The sequence below is a fragment of the Chiloscyllium plagiosum genome, unplaced genomic scaffold (assembly GCF_037043375.1).
Source record: "Chiloscyllium plagiosum isolate Xiang-an unplaced genomic scaffold, Cpla_swu_hap1 HiC_scaffold_45, whole genome shotgun sequence".
NCBI lineage: Eukaryota > Metazoa > Chordata > Chondrichthyes > Orectolobiformes > Hemiscylliidae > Chiloscyllium > Chiloscyllium plagiosum.
Genome location: NW_028270183.1, coordinates 94,925,382 through 94,938,589, shown reverse-complemented (window position 1 = coordinate 94,938,589; position 13,208 = coordinate 94,925,382).

Genomic DNA, 13,208 nt, shown 5'->3' with positions numbered 1-13,208 from the left:
GTCCCCCACTCTGTCCCCCACTCTGTCCCTACTCTGTCCCCCACTCTGTCCCCCACTCTGTCTCCCACTCTGTCCCCACTCTGCCCCCCACTCTGCTCCCCACTCTGTCCCCAACTCTGGCCCCCACTCTGCCCCCCACTCTGCCCCCCATTCTGTCCCCCACACTGTCACCCACTCTGTCCCCCACTCTGTCCCCCACTCTGTCTCCCACTCTTTCACCCGCTCTGCCCCCCACTCTGCCCCCCACTCTGCCCCCCACTCTGTCTCCCACTCTGTCCCCACTCTGTCTCCCACTCTGTCCCCCACTCTGTCCCCCACTCTGTCCCCCACTCTGTCCCCACTCTGTCCCCACTCTGCACACCATTCTGTCCCCCACTCTGTCCCCCACTCTGTCCCCCACTCTGTCCCTACTCTGCCCTCCACTCTGCCCCCCACTCTATCCCCCACTCTGTCCCCCACTCTGTCCCCCACTCTGTCTCCCACTCTGTCCCCACTCTGTCCCCACTCTGCCCCCCACTCTGCCCACCATTCTGTCCCCAACTCTGTCCCCCACTCTGTCCCCCACTCTGTCCCTACTCTGCCCTCCACTCTGTCTCCCACTCTGTCCCCCAATCTGTCCCCACTCTGTCCCCACTCTGTCCCCACTCTGCCCTCCACTCTGACCCCACTCTGTCCCCCACTCTGTCCCTACTCTGCCCTGCACTCTGCCCCCCACTCTGTCCCCCACTCTGTCCCCCACTATGTCTCCCACTCTGTCCCTACTCGGTCCCCACTCTGCCCCCCACTCTGCCCCCCACTCTGCCCCCCACTCTGCCCCCACTCTGTCCCACACTCTGCCCCCCACTCTGCCCCCACTCTGCCCCCCACTCTGCCCCCCACTCTGTCCCCCACTCTGTCCCCCACTCTGTCTCCCACTCTTTCAAACGCTCTGCCCCCCACTCTGCCCCCCACTCTGCCCCCCACTCTGTCCCCACTCTGTCTCCCACACTGTCCCCACTCTGTCCCCACTCTGTCCCCCACTCTGTCCCCCACTCTGTCCCCCACTCTGTCCCCACTCTGTCCCCCACTCTGCACCCCACTCTGCCCCCCACTCTGCCCCCCACTCTGTCCCCACTCTGTCTCCCACTCTGTCCCCCACTTTGCCTCCCACTCTGTCTCCCACTCTGTCCCCACTCTGTCCCCACTCAGTCCCCCACTCTGCCTCCCACTCTGTCCCCCACTCTGTCCCCCACTCTGTCCCCACTCTGCCCCCCACTCTGCCCCCCATTCTGTCCCCCACTCTGCCCCACACTCTGTCCCCCACTCTGTCCCCCACTCTGTCTCCCACTCTTTCACCCGCTCTGCCCCCCTCTCTGCCCCCCACTCTGCCCCCCACTCTGTCTCCCACTCTGTCCCCATACTGTCCCCACTCTGTCCCCCACTCTGCCTACCACACTGCCCCCCACTCTGTCCCCCACTCTGTCCCCACTCTGTCCCCACTCTGTCCCCCACTCTGCCTCCCAATCTGTCCCCCACTCTGTCCCCCACTCTGTCCCCCACTGTGTCTCCCACTCTGTCCCCCACTCTGTCCCCCAATCTGTCCCCCACTCTGTCCCTACTCTGTCCCCCACTCTGTCCCCCACTCTGTCTCCCACTCTGTCCCCACTCTGCCCCCCACTCTGCCCCCCACTCTGTCCCCAACTCTGGCCCCCACTCTGCCCCCCACTCTGCCCCCCATTCTGTCCCCCACACTGTCACCCACTCTGTCCCCCACTCTGTCCCCCACTCTGTCTCCCACTCTTTCACCCGCTCTGCCCCCCACTCTGCCCCCCACTCTGCCCCCCACTCTGTCTCCCACTCTGTCCCCACTCTGTCCCCACTCTGTCCCCCACTCTGCCTCCCACTCTGTCCCCCACTCTGTCCCCAACTCTGTCCCCCACTCTGTCCCCCACTCTGTCCCTACTCTGCCCCCCACTCTGCCCCCCACTCTGTCCCCCACTCTGTCCCCCACTATGTCTCCCACTCTGTCCCCACTCTGTCCCCACTCTGCCCCCCACACTGTCTCCCACTCTGTCCCCACTCTGTCCCCACTCTGCCCCCCACTCTGCCCCCCACTCTGTCCCCCACTCTGTCCCCCACTATGTCGCCCACTCTGTCCCTCACGCTGTCTCCCACTCTTTCACCCGCTCTGCCCCCCAATCTGCCCCCCACTCTGCCCCCCACTCTGTCTCCCACTCTGTCCCCACTCTGTCCCCACTCTGTCCCCCACTCTGCCTCCCACTCTGTCCCCACTCTGTCCCCCACTCTGTCGCCCACTCTGTCCCCCACTCTGTCCCCACTCTGTCCCCACTCAGTCCCCCACTCTGCCGCCCACTCTGTCCCCCACTCTGTCTCCCACTCTGTCCCCCACTCTGTCCACACTCTGTCCCCACTCTGTCCCCTCTCTGCCCCCCACTCTGCCCCCCACTCTGTCTCCACTCTGTCCCTACTCTGCCCCCCACTCTGCCACCCACTCTGCCCCCACTCTGCCCCCCACTCTGCCCCCCACTCTGTCCCCACTCTGTCTACCACTTTGTCCCCACTCTGCCTCCCACTCTGTCCCCCACTCTGTCCCCCACTCTGTCCCCAACTCTGTCCCCACTCTGTCCCCACTCTGCCCCCCACTCTGCCCCCCACTCTGCCCCCCACTCTGTCCCCACTCTGTCTCCCACTCTGTCCCCACTCTGTCCCCACTCTGCCCCCCACTCTGCCCCCCACTCTGTCCACCACTCTGCCCCCCACTCTGCCCCCCATTCTGTCCCCCACTCTGTCCCCCACTCTGTCCCCCACTCTGTCCCCCACTCTTTCACCCGCTCTGCCCCCCACTCTGCCCCCCACTCTGCCCCCCACTCTGTCTCCCACTCTGTCCCCACTCTGTCCCCACTCTGTCCCCCACTCTGCCACCCATTCTGTCCACCACTCTGTCCCCCACTCTGTCCCCCACTCTGTCCCCCACTCTGTCTCCCACTCTTTCACCCGCTCTGCGCCCCACTCTGTCCCCCACTCTGCCCCCCACTCTGTCTCCCACTCTGTCCCCACTCTGTCCCCAATCTGTCCCCCACTCTGCCTCCCACTCTGTCCCCCACTCTGTCCCCCACTCTGTCCCCCACTCTGTCCCTAATCTGCCTCCCACTCTGTCCCCACTCTGTCCCCACTCTGCCCCCCACTCTGCCCCCCACTCTGTCCCCCACTCTGTCCCCCACTCTGTCCACACTCTGCCCCCCACTCTGTCCCCCACTCTTTCCCCCACTCTGTCCCTACTATGTCCCCCACTCTGTCCCCCACTCTGTCCCCCACTCTGCCCCCCACTCTGTCCCCCACTCTGTCCCCTACTCTGCCCCCCACTCTGCCCCCCACTCTGTGCCCCACTCTGTCCCCCACTCTGCCCCCCACTCTGCCCCCCACTCTGCCCCCCATTCTGTCCCCCACTCTGTCCCCCACTCTGTCCCCCACTCTGTCTCCCACTCATTCACCCGCTCTGCCCCCCACTCTGTCCCCACTCTGCCTCCCACTCTGTCCCCCACTCTGTCCCCCACTCTGTCCCCACTCTGTCCCATCTCTGCCCCCACTCTGCCCCGCACTCTGCCCCCCACTCTGTCCCCACTCTGTCTCCCACTCTGTCCCCACTCTGTCCACACTCTGCCCCCCACTCTGTCCCCCACTCTTTCCCCCACTCTGTCCCTACTCTGTCCCCCACTCTGTCCCCCACTCTGTCTCCCACTCTGTCCCCACTCTGTCCCCACTCTGCCCCCCACTCTGCCCCCCACTCTGTCCCCCACTCTGCCCCCCACTCTGCCCCCCATTCTGTCCCCCACTCTGCCCCCCACTCTGTCCCCCACTCTGTCCCCTACTCTGCCCCCCACTCTGCCCCCCACTCTGTGCCCCACTCTGTCCCCCACTCTGTCTCCCACTCTGTCCCCACTCTGTCCCCACTCTGCCCATCACTCTGCCCCCCACTCTGTCCCCACTCTGTCCCCACTCTGCCCCCCACTCTGCCCCCCACTCTGTCCCCCACTCAGTCCCCCACTATGTCCCCCACTCTGTCCCTCACGCTGTCTCCCACTCTTTCACCCGCTCTGCCCCCCACTCTGCCCCCCACTCTGCCCCCCACTCTGTCTCCCACTCTGTCCCCACTCTGTCCCCACTCTGTCCCCCACTCTGCCTCCCACTCTGTCCCCCACTCTGTCCCCCACTCAGTCCCCCGCTCTGTCCCCCACTCTGTCTCCCACTCTGTCCGCCACTCTGCGCCCCACTCTGTCCCCACTCTGTCCCCACTCAGTCCCCCACTCTGCCTCACACTCTGTCCCCCACTCTGTCCACACTCTGTCCCCACTCTGTCCCCACTCTGCCCCCCACTCTGCCCCCCACTCTGTCTCCACTCTGTCCCTACTCTGCCCCCCACTCTGCCACCCACTCTGTCCCCCACTCTTTCCCCCACTCTTTCCCCCACTCTGTCTCCCACTCTGTCCCCACTCTGTCCCCACTCTGGCCCCACTCTGCCCCCCACTCTGCCCCCCACTCTGTCCCCACTCTGTCTCCCACTCTGTCCCCACTCTGCCTCCCACTCTGTCCCCCACTCTGTCCCCCACTCTGTCCCCACTCTGTCCCATCTCTGCCCCCACTCTGCCCCCCACTCTGCCCCCCACTCTGTCCCCACTCTGTCTCCCACTCTGTCCCCACTCTGTCCACACTCTGCCCCCCACTCTGTCCCCCACACTTTCCCCCACTCTGTCCCTACTCTGTCCCCCACTCTGTCCCCCACTCTGTCTCCCACTCTGTCCCCACTCTGTCCCCACTCTGCCCCCCACTCTGCCCCCCACTCTGTCCCCCACTCTGCCCCCCACTCTGCCCCCCACTCTGCCCCCCACTCTGTCCCCCACTCTGTCCCCCACTCTGTCTCCCACTCTTTCACCCGCTCTGCCCCCCACTCTGCCCCCACTCTGCCCCCCACTCTGCCCCCCACTCTGTCTCCCACTCTGTCCCCACTCTGTCCCCACTCTGTCCCCCACTCTGCCTCCCACTCTGTCCCCCACTCTGTCCCCCACTCTGTCCCCCACTCTGTCCCCCACTCTGTCCCCACTCTGTCCCCCACTCTGTCTCCCACTCTGTCCCCACTCTGCCCCCACTCTGCCCCCCACTCTGTCCCCACTCTGTCCCCACTCTGCCCCCACTCTGTCTCCCACTCTGTCCCCACTCTTTCCCCACTCTGTCCCCAACTCTGCCTCCCACTCTGTCCCCAACTCTGTCCCCCACTCTGTCCCCCACTCTGTCCCAACTCTGCCTCCAACTCTGTCCCCACTCTGTCCCCACTCTGCCCCCCACTCTGCCCCCCACTCTGTCCCCCACTCTGTCCCCCACTCTGTCTCCCATTCTGTCCCCAATCTGTCACCACTCTGCCCCCCACTCTGTTCCCCACTCTGCCCCCCACTCTGCCCCACATTCTGTCCCCCACTCTGCCCCCCACTCTGACCCTCACTCTGTCCCCTACTCTGCCCCCCACTCTGTCCCACACTCTGTCTCCCACTCTGTCCCCACTCTGTCCCCACTCTGCAACCCACTCTGCTCCCCACTCTGTCCCCACTCTGCCCCCCACTCTGCCCCCCACTCTGTCCCCCACTCTGTCTCCCACTCTGTCCGCACTCTGTCACCACTCTGTCCCCCACTCTGCCTCCCACTCTGTCCCCCACTCTGTCCCCCACTCTGCCCCCACTCTGCCCCCCACTCTGTCCCCACTCTGTCCCCACTCTGCCCCCCACTCTGTGCCCCACTCTGTCCCCCACTCTGTCTCCCACTCTGTCCCCACTCTGTCCCCACTCTGTCCCCCACTCTGCCTCCCACTCTGTCCCCCACTCTGTCCCCCACTCTGTCCCCCGCTCTGTCCCCCACTCTGTCTCCCACTCTGTCCCCCACTATGCCCCCCACTCTGTCCCCACTCTGTCCCCACTCAGTCCCCCACTCTGCCTCACACTCTGTCCCCCACTCTGTCTCCCAATCTGTCCCCCACTCTGTCCACACTCTGTCCCCACTCTGTCCCCACTCTGCCCCCCACTCTGCCCCCCACTCTGTCTCCACTCTGTCCCTACTCTGCCCCCCACTCTGCCATCCACTCTGTCCCCAACTCTTTCCCCCACTCTGTCTCCCACTCTGTCCCCCACTCTTTCCCCCACTCTGTCTCCCACTCTGTCCCCACTCTGTCCCCACTCTGCCCCCACTCTGCCCCCCACTCTGCCCCCCACTCTGTCCCCACTCTGTCTCCCACTCTGTCCCCACTCTGCCTCCCACTCTGTCCCCCACTCTGTCCCCCACTCTGTCCCCACTTTGTCCCCACTCTGCCCCCCACTCTGCCCCCCACTCTGTCCCCACTCTGTCTCCCACTCTGTCCCCACTCTGTCCACACTCTGCCGCCCACTCTGTCCCCCACTCTTTCCCCCACTCTGTCCCTACTCTGTCCCCCACTCTGTCCCCCACTCTGTCCCCACTCTGTCCCCACTCTGCAACCCACTCTGCTCCCCACTCTGTCCCCACTCTGCCCCCCACTCTGCCCCCCACTCTGTCCCCCACTCTGTCTCCCACTCTGTCCCCACTCTGTCACCACTCTGTCCCCCACTCTGCCTCCCACTCTGTCCCCCACTCTGTCCCCCACTCTGCCCCCACTCTGCCCCCCACTCTGCCCCCCACTCTGTCCCCACTCTGTCTCCCACTCTGTCCCCACTCTGTCCCCCACTCTGCCTCCCACTCTGTCCCCCACTCTGTCCCCCACTCTGTCCCCCGCTCTGTCCCCCACTCTGTCTCCCACTCTGTCCCCACTCTGTCCCCACTCTGTCCCCCACTCTGCCTCCCACTCTGTCCCCCACTCTGCCCCCCACTCTGTCCCCCACTCTGTCTCCCACTCTGTCCCCACTCTGTCACCACTCTGTCCCCCACTCTGCCTCCCACTCTGTCCCCCACTCTGTCCCCCACTCTGCCCCCCACTCTGCCCCCCACTCTGTCCCCACTCTGTCCCCACTCTGCCCCCCACTCTGTGCCCCACTCTGTCCCCCACTCTGTCTCCCACTCTGTCCCCACTCTGTCCCCACTCTGTCCCCCACTCTGCCTCCCACTCTGTCCCCCACTCTGTCCCCCACTCTGTCCCCCGCTCTGTCCCCCACTCTGTCTCCCACTCTGTCCCCCACTATGCCCCCCACTCTGTCCCCACTCTGTCCCCACTCAGTCCCCCACTCTGCCTCACACTCTGTCCCCCACTCTGTCTCCCAATCTGTCCCCCACTCTGTCCACACTCTGTCCCCACTCTGTCCCCACTCTGCCCCCCACTCTGCCCCCCACTCTGTCTCCACTCTGTCCCTACTCTGCCCCCCACTCTGCCACCCACTCTGTCCCCCACTCTTTCCCCCACTCTGTCTCCCACTCTGTCCCACACTCTTTCCCCCACTCTGTCTCCCACTCTGTCCCCACTCTGTCCCCACTCTGCCCCCACTCTGCCCCCCACTCTGCCCCCCACTCTGTCCCCACTCTGTCTCCCACTCTGTCCCGACTCTGCCTCCCACTCTGTCCCCCACTCTGTCCCCCACTCTGCCTCCCACTCTGTCCCCACTCTGCCCCCACTCTGCCCCCCACTCTGCCCCCCACTCTGTCCCCACTCTGTCTCCCACTCTGTCCCCACTCTGTCCACACTCTGCCCCCCACTCTGTCCCCCACTCTTTCCCCCACTCTGTCCCTACTCTGTCCCCCACTCTGTCCCCCACTCTGTCTCCCACTCTGTCCCCACTCTGTCCCCACTCTGCCCCCCACTCTGCCCCCCACTCTGCCCCCCATTCTGTCCCCCACTCTGTCCCCCACTCTGTCCCCCACTCTGTCCCCCACTCTGTCTCCCACTCTTTCACCCGCTCTGCCCCCCACTCTGCCCCCACTCTGCCCCCCACTCTGTCTCCCACTCTGTCCCCACTCTGTCCCCACTCTGTCCCCCACTCTGCCCCCCATTCTGTCCCCCACTCTGTCCCCCACTCTGTCCCCCACTCTGTCTCCCACTCTTTCACCCGCTCTGCCCCCCACTATGCCCCCCACTCTGCCCCCCACTCTGTCTCCCACTCTGTCCCCACTCTGTCCCCACTCTGTCCCCCACTCTGCCTCCCACTCTGTCCCCCACTCTGTCCCCCACTCTGTCCCTACTCTGCCTCCCACTCTGTCCCCACTCTGTCCCCACTCTGCCCCCCACTCTGCCCCCCACTCTGTCCCCCACTCTGACCCCCACTCTGTCTCCCATTCTGTCCCCTCTCTGTCTCCACTCTGCCGCCCACTCTGTCCCCCACTCTGCCCCACATTCTGTCCCCCACTCTGTCCCCCACTCTGTCCCCCACTCTGTCACCCACTCTGCCCCCCACTCTGTCCCCACTCTGTCCCCACTCTGTCCCCCACTCTGCCTCCCACTCTGTCCCCCACTCTGTCCCCCACTCTGTCGCCCACTCTGTCCCCCACTCTGTCTCCCACTCTGTCCCCCACTCTGCCCCCCACTCTGTCCACACTCTGTCCCCACTCTGTCCCCACTCTGCCCCCCACTCTGCCCCCCACTCTGTCTCCACTCTGTCCCTACTCTGCCCCGCACTCTGCCCCCCACCTTGTCCTCCACTCTGTCCTCCACTCTGCCCCCCACTCTGTCTCCCCTCTGTCCCTACTCTGCCCCCCACTCTGCCTCCCACTCTGTCCCCCACTCTGTCCCCCACTCTGTCTCCCACTCTGTCCCCACTCTGTCCCCACTCTGCCCCCACTCTGCCCCCCACTCTGCCCCCCACTCTGTCCACACTCTGTCTCCCACTCTGTCCCCACTCTGTCCCCCACTATGCCTCCCACTCTGTCCCCCACTCTGTCCCCCACTCTGTCCCCCACTCTGTCCCCACTCTGTCCCCACTCTGACCCCCACTCTGCCCCCCACTCTGTCCCCCACTCTCTCCCCCACTCTGTCTCCCACTCTGTCCCCCACTCTCTCCCCCACTCTGTCTCCCACTCTGTCCCCACTCTGTCCCCCACTCTGCCCCCACTCTGCCCCCCACTCTGCCCCCCACTCTGTCCCCCACTCTGCCCCCCACTCTGCCCCCCATTCTGTCCCCCACTCTGTCCCCCACTCTGTCCCCCACTCTGTCTCCCACTCTTTCACCCGCTCTGCCCCCCACTCTGCCCCCACTCTGCCCCCCACTCTGCCCCCCACTCTGTCTCCCACTCTGTCCCCACTCTGTCCCCCACTCTGCCTCCCACTCTGTCCCCCACTCTGTCCCCCACTCTGTCCCCCACTCTGTCCCCCACTCTGTCCCCACTCTGTCCCCCACTCTGTCTCCCACTCTGTCCCCACTCTGCCCCCACTCTGCCCCCCACTCTGTCCCCACTCTGTCCCCACTCTGCCCCCACTCTGTCTCCCACTCTGTCCCCACTCTTTCCCCACTCTGTCCCCCACTCTGCCTCCCACTCTGTCCCCAACTCTGTCCCCCACTCTGTCCCCCACTCTGTCCCAACTCTGCCTCCAACTCTGTCCCCACTCTGTCCCCACTCTGCCCCCCACTCTGCCCCCCACTCTGTCCCCCACTCTGTCCCCCACTCTGTCTCCCATTCTGTCCCCACTCTGTCTCCAATCTGCCCCCCACTCTGTTCCCCACTCTGCCCCCCACTCTGCCCCACATTCTGTCCCCCACTCTGCCCCCCACTCTGTCCCTCACTCTGTCCCCTACTCTGCCCCCCACTCTGCCCCCCATTCTGTGCCCCACTCTGTCCCCCACTCTGTCTCCCACTCTGTCCCCACTCTGTCCCCACTCTGCCCCCCACTCTGCTCCCCACTCTGTCCCCACTCTCCCCCCCACTCTGCCCCCCACTCTGTCCCCCACTCTGTCTCCCACTCTGTCCCCACTCTGTCACCACTCTGTCCCCCACTCTGCCTCCCACTCTGTCCCCCACTCTGTCCCCCACTCTGCCCCCCACTCTGCCCCCCACTCTGTCCCCACTCTGTCCCCACTCTGCCCCCCACTCTGTGCCCCACTCTGTCCCCCACTCTGTCTCCCACTCTGTCCCCACTCTGTCCCCACTCTCCCCCCACTCTGCCCCCCACTCTGTCCCCCACTCTGTCTCCCACTCTGTCCCCACTCTGTCACCACTCTGTCCCCCACTCTGCCTCCCACTCTGTCCCCCACTCTGTCCCCCACTCTGCCCCCCACTCTGCCCCCCACTCTGTCCCCACTCTGTCCCCACTCTGCCCCCCACTCTGTGCCCCACTCTGTCCCCCACTCTGTCTCCCACTCTGTCCCCCACTCTGTCTCCCACTCTGTCCCCACTCTGTCCCCACTCTGCCCCCCACTCTGCCCCCCACTCTGTCCCCCACTCTGTCCCCACTCTGTCCCCACTCAGTCCCCCACTCTGCCTCACACTCTGTCCCCCACTCTGTCTCCCAATCTGTCCCCCACTCTGTCCACACTCTGTCCCCACTCTGCCCCCCACTCTTTCCCCCACTCTGTCTCCCACTCTGTCCCCACTCTGTCCCCACTCTGCCCCCACTCTGCCCCCCACTCTGCCCCCCACTCTGTCCCCACTCTGTCTCCCACTCTGTCCCCACTCTGCCTCCCACTCTGTCCCCCACTCTGTCCCCCACTCTGCCTCCCACTCTGTCCCCACTCTGCCCCCACTCTGCCCCCCACTCTGCCCCCCACGCTGTCCCCACTCTGTCTCCCACTCTGTCCCCACTCTGTCCACACTCTGCCCCCCACTCTGTCCCCCACTCTGTCTCCCACTCTGTCCCCACTCTGTCCCCAATCTGCCCCCCACTCTGCCCCCCACTCTGTCCCCCACTCTGCCCCCCACTCTGCCCCCCACTCTGCCCCCCATTCTGTCCTCCACTCTGTCCCCCACTCTGTCCCCCACTCTGTCCCCCACTCTTTCACCCGCTCTGCCCCCCACTCTGCCCCCACTCTGCCCCCCACTCTGTCTCCCACTCTGTCCCCACTCTGTCCCCACTCTGTCCCCCACTCTGCCCCCCATTCTGTCCCCCACTCTGTCCCCCACTTTGTCCCCCACTCTGTCTCCCACTCTTTCACCCGCTCTGCCCCCAACTATGCCCCCCACTCTGCCCCCCACTCTGCCCCCCACTCTGTCCCCACTCTGTCCCCACTCTGTCCCCCACTCTGCCTCCCACTCTGTCCCCCACTCTGTCCCCCACTCTGTCCCCCACTCTGTCCCCCACTCTGTCTCCCACTCTGTCCCCCACTCTGCCCCCCACTCTGTCCACACTCTGTCCCCACTCTGTCCCCACTCTGCCCCCCACTCTGCCCCCCACTCTGTCTCCACTCTGTCCCTACTCTGCCCCCCACTCTGCCCCCCACCTTGTCCTCCATTCTGTCCTCCACTCTGCCCCCCACTCTGTCTCCCCTCTGTCCCTACTCTGCCCCCCACTCTGCCTCCCACTCTGTCCCCACTCTGCCCCCCACTCTGCCCCCCACTCTGTCCCCCACTCTGACCCCCACTCTGTCTCCCATTCTGTCCCCACTCTGTCTCCACTCTGCCACCCACTCTGTCCCCCACTCTGCCCCACATTCTGTCCCCCACTCTGTCCCCCACTCTGTCCCCCACTCTGTCACCCACTCTGCCCCCCACTCTGTCCCCACTCTGTCCCCACTCTGTCCCCCACTCTGCCTCCCACTCTGTCCCCCACTCTGTCCCCCACTCTGTCCCCCACTCTGTCCCCAACTCTGTCTCCCACTCTGTCCCCCACTCTGCCCCCCACTCTGTCCACTCTCTGTCCCCACTCTGTCCCCACTCTGCCCCCCACTCTGCCCCCCACTCTGTCTCCACTCTGTCCCTACTCTGCCCCCCACTCTGCCCCCCACCTTGTCCTCCACTCTGTCCTCCACTCTGCCCCCCACTCTGTCTCCCCTCTGTCCCTACTCTGCCCCCCACTCTGCCTCCCACTCTGTCCCCCACTCTGTCCCCCACTCTGTCTCCCACTCTGTCCCCACTCTGTCCCCACTCTGCCCCCACTCTGCCCCCCACTCTGCCCCCCACTCTGTCCACACTCTGTCTCCCACTCTGTCCCCACTCTGTCCCCCACTCTGCCTCCCACTCTGTCCCCCACTCTGTCCCCCACTCTGTCCCCCACTCTGTCCCCACTCTGTCCCCACTCTGACCCCCACTCTGCCCCCCACTCTGTCCCCCACTCTCTCCCCCACTCTGTCTCCCACTCTGTCCCCCACTCTCTCCCCCACTCTGTCTCCCACTCTGTCCCCACTCTGTCCCCCACTCTGCCCCCACTCTGCCCCCACTCTGCCCCCCACTCTGTCCCCCACTCTGCCCCCCACTCTGCCCCCCATTCTGTCCCCCACTCTGTCCCCCACTCTGTCCCCCACTCTGTCTCCCACTCTTTCACCCGCTCTGCCCCCCACTCTGCCCCCACTCTGCCCCCCACTCTGCCCCCCACTCTGTCTCCCACTCTGTCCCCACTCTGTCCCCCACTCTGCCTCCCACTCTGTCCCCCACTCTGTCCCCCACTCTGTCCCCCACTCTGTCCCCCACTCTGTCCCCACTCTGTCCCCCACTCTGTCTCCCACTCTGTCCCCACTCTGCCCCCACTCTGCCCCCCACTCTGTCCCCACTCAGTCCCCACTCTGCCCCCACTCTGTCTCCCACTCTGTCCCCACTCTTTCCCCACTCTGTCCCCCACTCTGCCTCCCACTCTGTCCCCAACTCTGTCCCCCACTCTGTCCCCCACTCTGTCCCAACTCTGCCTCCAACTCTGTCCCCACTCTGTCCCCACTCTGCCCCCCACTCTGCCCCCCACTCTGTCCCCCACTCTGTCCCCCACTCTGTCTCCCATTCTGTCCCCACTCTGTCTCCAATCTGCCCCCCACTCTGTTCCCCACTCTGCCCCCCACTCTGCCCCACATTCTGTCCCCCACTCTGCCCCCACTCTGTCCCTCACTCTGTCCCCTACTCTGCCCCCCACTCTGCCCCCCATTCTGTGCCCCACTCTGTCCCCCACTCTGTCTCCCACTCTGTCCCCACTCTGTCCCCACTCTGCCCCCCACTCTGCTCCCCACTCTGTCCCCACTCTGCCCCCCACTCTGCCCCCCACTCTGTCCCCCACTCTGTCTCCCACTCTGTCCCCACTCTGTCACCACTCTGTCCCCCACTCTGCCTCCCACTCTGTCCCCCACTCTGTCCCCCAC